At 37.1% G+C, this 8,247-nt stretch overlaps 1 long non-coding RNA gene across 1 annotated transcript; it reads left to right on the forward strand.

The window, feature by feature from the left end:
* Positions 1–2,835: 2,835 nt before the first annotated feature.
* LOC129757758 (uncharacterized) lies at positions 2,836–3,933 on the forward strand. The gene is made up of 3 exons (XR_008739790.1): positions 2,836–2,992; positions 3,057–3,356; positions 3,414–3,933. It is a non-coding gene; the product is annotated as an uncharacterized LOC129757758 (long non-coding RNA).
* The last annotated feature ends 4,314 nt before the right edge of the window (positions 3,934–8,247 follow it).

The raw sequence follows: 8,247 nt of genomic DNA on the forward strand, positions 1-8,247 counted from the left end.
GGCAATAATCATTTGCCCGTTCATTATTTCAACTGTTTTCCTTTCAGCCAAAAACAGCTGTTTAATGTTTTGACAACAACGTTGAGAGTATTGGTGAACTTCTCGCAAAACTGACTTTTTTCTCAGGGCGACTCCGTCCCTTTTTTGAGCGAACCTATAGGTTGCCTCTCGAGCAATAAATGAGCACGATGACAGCAGTTAGAGCGAACCTAGGTTGCCTCTAGTTTGCCTCCAGGTGAAAAAAAATACGGTATATGTGTGCGTCAGTGCGAGAATATTTCTGCGTGGAAATTATTTGCACAGGAGTCTAAATAGGTGCAATTTCCGCAATATCAATTGCATCAATTGCTTTTGCACGGTACATTAGTAATAGTAAGCCGTTGGGCAAACAAAAGTGACAACTTCATGCAAAATGAATACGATTCGAAGCAAGAAAGCTGTAATTTGTTATAATTTATGAAAACTATTAAACAAATTTAACGTAGGCAGAACATTTGTTCACTTGTCTGTGGATTTGTTTTCTGATTTCGACAACGGTCAATTAATAAAAATGAAGATTTTTTTAAAGGATACGACCGTTGCTAGTGGAAGAGAACAAATATTGTTAAAGTTTCTTTCTAAATTTCGCAACGATAGCTCGTCCTCCGGGGCCTCCGGGTACAAAATTCTATAAGACAAATCCCAATACGTCAATCAAAGATCAGGAGGAACCGTTTAAAGTGACTTACAAAAAATGATGGCTTTTTTAATTTTGTCCGGTATTTAATCAAATATTCACATCGATTTCAGTTGTTAACCAATGATTCGAAATTTGAGCAAAAAGTGCATTCGTTTTTGGGAAAAAACTACATTTTAGTTGAATTTTGATTTTGCCGCATATAAAAACCTCTTATCTGTGCCCAACAGATCTCTTGTATGTGTGTGTAGCAAGAGCCTTTTCGGCAACCCTTTCTTTTGTTTGCTTCCGTAACTTTGAAGATTTCTGGCCAACATACAATGTCGTCAGTGAATGTCGCCGTCGCTGATTTGACGAAAATTCCGGTTTGGGTATTCAGCGACAATATCATGCCAGATTTGTATGTCGATGATGTCGTAGTTCAGAAATAAGTTACCCTTCTTGTTGCCGGACAGCAGTTTTAAACTATTCCAACAATCGAGCATTCAAATTCAAGTTGCAGGCATGGATGTTCAACGAATTTTCTTGAGAGATACACACAGGTTTCAGGCGTTTGTTGAACGGCAGCACAGATTAACTAAGGGATGAAGACAAGGTCGAATAGCGTGATGCTTCACGAAGCTTAGTATCGTAAAAACGATCGCTTGGAGTGCCTTCGGGCTCGACGACATATGTCTTGTTGTTTTGGAAGGGATAATGGTGATGGAATTTCCTTCAACAATAAAAATGTATGGAGTTGAGCTCGCTGCCTGTTAGATAGATCCTTGACAAACAATAAGCAAAAGAAAAACGAGGGCGATAATATTCAAAAAATGGATCAGTCTCCAATAGTTATTGACTGGATTTGAGATTGGAAAGTATGGCCGGATAAGTTCCATGATGAGGATCCCAAGATGTTATAGATTGAAAGAATCCATACTTTGATTCAAAAGAAGCCTGCTAAACGCAATGAAGATGCAACGTCAATGGAACTGTGGCATCCAAGTACAAACATAATCCGACAAAACGGGTATTTGCACGGAAATTTTTAAATTGCCCTTATTCCATTTTATAAACCTAAAAATATGCAACATTTTCTAACATGGTGATTTATAATCATGAGATTTTTAGAATTTTCCTTGGAGTTATGAAGATCTTCTAAGCTTCAGAGTAAACTGACTTTACAAACTAAATGCCTGATGCCAGAGATTTATGTTGAACGATAAATAAGATGAAATCAATCAGTTTTTTTTGTGAATTGTTTCAATTGATTCAACTATCATTCATTCATACAATAAATATATTATGGAGAATAAATGAAATTTCTTATACACCTGAATCTATTTTAAGCAGTACTGTATAAATCACTCTACATAAAATCCTTCCTAATAAACAGGGATGAATGCACATAGGAGGTCACAAAAGCGAGTTTTTTTTGTTATCAGTGGCGATATATTATTCTCGCTCAACTCAACTTTTATACTTATTATATACCACCATATTATAGAACAATATGTTGATGTTAAATCGCTAATTTTTGGTGACATTGAAGAACACGCTATCGAGAAGAAGAATATTCATAGATGAATAGAAAAACCTGGCATCACTTCAGGTCCGTATCATCAAACGGCGTTACATGATTAATTATGTCACATATTTTCGTCAAAACCAAATAGACAAAAGGTTATTGGAAATCAAAAAGTCCAAAACTTATGGGGCATTCATTCTGAAATATAGTTTGCGATAAATAGTAAATGAGTTTGTGCTTGAATGAATCTTAAGATTATCGTAATCCTTATCATTTGTAAACATAGGCCTAATTCAGTCAAAAAAAACTGCAAGCTCTCTAAACAAATGCTGCTTCCACAACTAGACTAAGCAAACATCAAGGCAAGATGGACATGCATTTATTCCACTAACGAAAGAGAAAAAAAAGAAACACGACAGCTCGAATCAACTCTAGAAAATTTAATTGATACGACACAGAATTATATGAAGTGCTTGCTTGACCTTCTCTACTCCACTATAGTTTCGTACACGCTCATTTTCATTTAACCATTTATGGTTCAAAAATAACCATTTTTGAGCTTTCGTTTGAAAACTGCCAATATGGTTATTTTTCAATAATTTTTCTAGTTTCAAATTCAACCATATTAGTTGTTCTCGAGTGATAACCAGAAAATGGTTGAAAAACTTGATGTTTATTCGCCATTTTGAAAGTAGTGGATGGTGCAGCCGAACGCGTTCTTTAATTAAATTATTTTTTTTTAAATTAATATATGTTTTCGAGTATATCTGTCTTTGAAAATCAAATAAGCATGGAGGAGTTTCTAAAAGGTAATGGAAAAAATCCTTAATTTATTTTAAACGTGACGACTAACAAAAATATAATTAATTTCAGTGCGCCGCCAAGTGAGAGCTCCGCTTCGAGTTCGCGATAAATACGGAAAAATATCTGCCCGTTCATCGTCGAAGTCACTTCAATATTATAATGAAGAAGCCTAGAATGACGCTCCCGGTAGTTGTTCCGGCTAAAGAGTATCGAGAATTTTCATCCGGATGTGGCATCTTTTCATTCGAACATAATGAAAACCCGAATGATGGCGGAGAAGACCCGGATGAAGAGGCTACACCCAAACACGGTCGAGTAGAAGATCCGGTTTATCATTGGCGAAAACAATCGACTTCCTAGGATCGAAAGGTTGGTAAATAAATGTAAATTTTGAGTTGTAATTTAAAATCTTCAATTCACTTTTAGCACATTTAAACTTGCCTTCACATTTGATCGGAATCTCGCACATAGGCGATAATATTCAAGACAAATGGTTCATAGTATCGCGGCTGTTTTTTCTGACGCGTTCCTGGTTGGGAACAAAAGTGCCTGTTTTTAATGGTGAGTTTTTGCTAATCAAAGCAGTCGAAAATCTGCCTCGGGCAGACCCGGAAGGCTGTGAGAGGCTAGTTTTCATCGAGGATGCTGTTAGTGGGAACCGGTGAGGAGGCAGAAAAGCCAGCAATTGAGCTAAACACGGTGCTAGCAGAGCTAAGAAATGGTTCAGGCCAAGTCAAGTGGACAGTCTCAGATGGTATGAGAAGCTGCAGTCAGATCGGATTAAAGACGTTCCCGAAAAAATGGTCGAAAACCATCAACGCGAAACTTAAAATTTTCCTGTATGTGTGACGGCAGCTTTAAAGGAAAATCACTGATTATAATCACCAAGCTATGTGCAATTTCCCCATCAGCCTCACCTCCAAAAATTTAATTTAATTAAATTAAGAAGCAATTTCTTCAATACATCTAAAATCTCTTTTCTTTTCATTTGAAAATCCCAAACATTAAACACAAGAAAAAATAACCATGTTAAGTTTTATATTTCGCATCAATCATAGTAATCCATGCATTCGTTCGTATGTTGCTCATTGTTTGTATTCGGTCTCATAGCTCTCTTCTTCCTCGACCAGTGACCAGTCAAGACGTTTTTAGTGTGAACATATTTAGTGGTCCTTCGAAACGGATTTTGGTAATTGATTAATATTAAAATTTCTTTGAAAAGTTTCAGGTTGTTTCAGGTAAATGATTTGGTTGCAATATTGGATTGCAAAAAACGAACAACTGTTGGCATTGGGCCGATTATGGTGAAAGCCTTTGATATTGGGTCAAAGCATGAAAAATCGATTCCTCACTCGACATTGGGCCGAAAGAAACTTTGATATTGGGTCAAAGCATGAAAATACTTGTTCGACATTGGGTCGAAAACTTTGATATTGGGTCAAAGTATAAAAAACCTTTTCCATATTCGACATTGGGTCGATAAAATTTGATAGTGGATCAAATTATGAATCTTTCAACACATATCGATAAATCTGATATTGGATCAAGGTTTAAAAACACGCTAGCTTACGACATTGGGTCGATTCTTGTAAACATGGATTTTGTCAATGTTTTCACACATGGATTTTCAATGGCTGATGTTGGGTAAGCTAGGATTTTACAATATGTTTTGGACTGTACAGTCGTGTCGTGTACCAGTATGGCGATGATGTGGTCCTGGTCAGCAGTTTGAACATTAATGTGGCGTTGAACTCCGGCATAGGTGGTGAAAAGATAAATAGAAGCTAAATGGACGAAACACGTGCTACAAAATTCATCCGAAAGGAGTTTCCTTGTGATAACTTAAAAAAAAAATCTTAGAACGGAATCAAAGCAATCTTCGCCGTTGACCTGCAATTTATTACCTACAGACGTGTAAAGCTAATTTGAGAATTATTATGTATTCGTTATGTTGCCAAATAGAAAACAAACCTACACATGAAAAGTGGTTAAAAATTGTTCGTAGAACAGTTTGCAAATTTTACGGTCCTGTACTGTAATTACCTTAATATATTTTTGATGTTTTAGTTTAGTGCAATGAATGCGTGCTGGAGGAGTTTTTTGTCACCTATTTTGGAAGGTTTGCAGTTTGTACCATAACGTTTTTTCACAAAACAGGTAGCCCAGACAATTCGAATCACAACTGTGTCATAATGTGCTTCTTCGTTCACTTATTGAGGCTTTCAGCACCAGTTGGGTGTCCATTTCCAATAGGCGTAGCCAGAAAGCGCTAATATATTGTCAATGCAGTAAAAATCCGAAATTTACGACCTGGTGATTAGTAACCTTACCAACCAGCGACAATGTAAAATGTCATATTGTCAATTGCATGAATTTTTAGACTATTGAGAGAATCTGATTTGACAGGTAACAATTCCGCACTCACTAACACCATCACATTCTCTATATAAACTATCGTGTGCTAAAAGTTGAAAAGGGACTATATGAAAAAAGGACCAACATCAGAGTTCAGTTACTTCAAATTATTTCTACCAAAAAATCAACTTTCATACGCACCGTTGCCGTCTTCAACAAACTGCGCAGATTGCACCTATTTAGACCCCCGTGCAAATAATTTGCGCGCAGTAAAATCTGCTCACCAACCTATACATAGACAATGACACATATCGATATTCTTTACATCTTTGAATAAAATTGAATTAAAAACAATTGCGACTGGTGTATCAGTAAAAATTGTAAGTGAATCCATAATTTTTGAATAATTTTTCAGTAATTCGAAAAACGCCCGAACAATGCATGATTTATTTGTTCTGTACATTCTTGTACCCGAATGTACAGGATGCATTCTGTTTGTTTCTTTTCATTTGTTCATCAGTCAATTTTCGTTATTCAACTTCTTGGTTCGCATGCATTTCATAATAATTTTCGCCAAAACAATAACGATTATGCCGTTTGGAAATGTGATTCGAAAATCAGAAGCGAGCAACGGCTGATTTGAAAAACTGACACGGGTTGTCTATTGGCGTATTTTTTTTGATTCCGGATTTGGCTCTGGAACAGGGAGGTGGCAATCTAGTTCTTCTTTCGAACAAGAATCTTTTTCTTTTTTTCTATCCTTCGGGAGAGACGTTTATGGTGTTTTCCTCTCAAAGCAGTACGAAGTCTCAAAAGTCAAAATTTCAACCAATGAGGAATCAGAATGATTAATGTGTTAGTGTGCTATCAACCATACTTCTCTAGCATTTGACATTTAGTTCGGGTCCTTGACAGCAAAATGTCAGGTTTGTTATGGGCCCACAAAATCGTGGGCCCGTAATTTTGATGGTTGTCAAATTCAATGACAAAGGATAGGGATGCCATCTCCCTGTTCTGGAACCGTCAGAATAAAAAAGCAAGTTTCGGGTTTCGAGTTATTCCATACGTAGGTGTGCGTGAGAACGAGCGCAATGTTTACATGCAGCTGTCATTTTGTTCTCCCTTCTGGATTTCTTCATTCGGTTCTTCACATCCGGATTGCCGTTTTTCGTGTCCGGATTGCACTGGACTGCAGATAGTACGATTTTGCTTGGCTGAGAGGTTTAAAATCGCGGCAATAATCATTTGCCCGTTCATTATTTCAACTGTTTTCCTTTCAGCCAAAAACAGCTGTTTAATGTTTTGACAACAACGTTGAGAGTATTGGTGAACTTCTCGCAAAACTGACTTTTTTCTCAGGGCGACTCCGTCCCTTTTTTGAGCGAACCTATAGGTTGCCTCTCGAGCAATAAATGAGCACGATGACAGCAGTTAGAGCGAACCTAGGTTGCCTCTAGTTTGCCTCCAGGTGAAAAAAAATACGGTATATGTGTGCGTCAGTGCGAGAATATTTCTGCGTGGAAATTATTTGCACAGGAGTCTAAATAGGTGCAATTTCCGCAATATCAATTGCATCAATTGCTTTTGCACGGTACATTAGTAATAGTAAGCCGTTGGGCAAACAAAAGTGACAACTTCATGCAAAATGAATACGATTCGAAGCAAGAAAGCTGTAATTTGTTATAATTTATGAAAACTATTAAACAAATTTAACGTAGGCAGAACATTTGTTCACTTGTCTGTGGATTTGTTTTCTGATTTCGACAACGGTCAATTAATAAAAATGAAGATTTTTTTAAAGGATACGACCGTTGCTAGTGGAAGAGAACAAATATTGTTAAAGTTTCTTTCTAAATTTCGCAACGATAGCTCGTCCTCCGGGGCCTCCGGGTACAAAATTCTATAAGACAAATCCCAATACGTCAATCAAAGATCAGGAGGAACCGTTTAAAGTGACTTACAAAAAATGATGGCTTTTTTAATTTTGTCCGGTATTTAATCAAATATTCACATCGATTTCAGTTGTTAACCAATGATTCGAAATTTGAGCAAAAAGTGCATTCGTTTTTGGGAAAAAACTACATTTTAGTTGAATTTTGATTTTGCCGCATATAAAAACCTCTTATCTGTGCCCAACAGATCTCTTGTATGTGTGTGTAGCAAGAGCCTTTTCGGCAACCCTTTCTTTTGTTTGCTTCCGTAACTTTGAAGATTTCTGGCCAACATACAATGTCGTCAGTGAATGTCGCCGTCGCTGATTTGACGAAAATTCCGGTTTGGGTATTCAGCGACAATATCATGCCAGATTTGTATGTCGATGATGTCGTAGTTCAGAAATAAGTTACCCTTCTTGTTGCCGGACAGCAGTTTTAAACTATTCCAACAATCGAGCATTCAAATTCAAGTTGCAGGCATGGATGTTCAACGAATTTTCTTGAGAGATACACACAGGTTTCAGGCGTTTGTTGAACGGCAGCACAGATTAACTAAGGGATGAAGACAAGGTCGAATAGCGTGATGCTTCACGAAGCTTAGTATCGTAAAAACGATCGCTTGGAGTGCCTTCGGGCTCGACGACATATGTCTTGTTGTTTTGGAAGGGATAATGGTGATGGAATTTCCTTCAACAATAAAAATGTATGGAGTTGAGCTCGCTGCCTGTTAGATAGATCCTTGACAAACAATAAGCAAAAGAAAAACGAGGGCGATAATATTCAAAAAATGGATCAGTCTCCAATAGTTATTGACTGGATTTGAGATTGGAAAGTATGGCCGGATAAGTTCCATGATGAGGATCCCAAGATGTTATAGATTGAAAGAATCCATACTTTGATTCAAAAGAAGCCTGCTAAACGCAATGAAGATGCAACGTCAATGGAACTGTGGCATCCAAGTACAAACATAA

This window comes from Uranotaenia lowii, chromosome 3 (assembly GCF_029784155.1).
Source record: "Uranotaenia lowii strain MFRU-FL chromosome 3, ASM2978415v1, whole genome shotgun sequence".
Taxonomy (NCBI): domain Eukaryota; kingdom Metazoa; phylum Arthropoda; class Insecta; order Diptera; family Culicidae; genus Uranotaenia; species Uranotaenia lowii.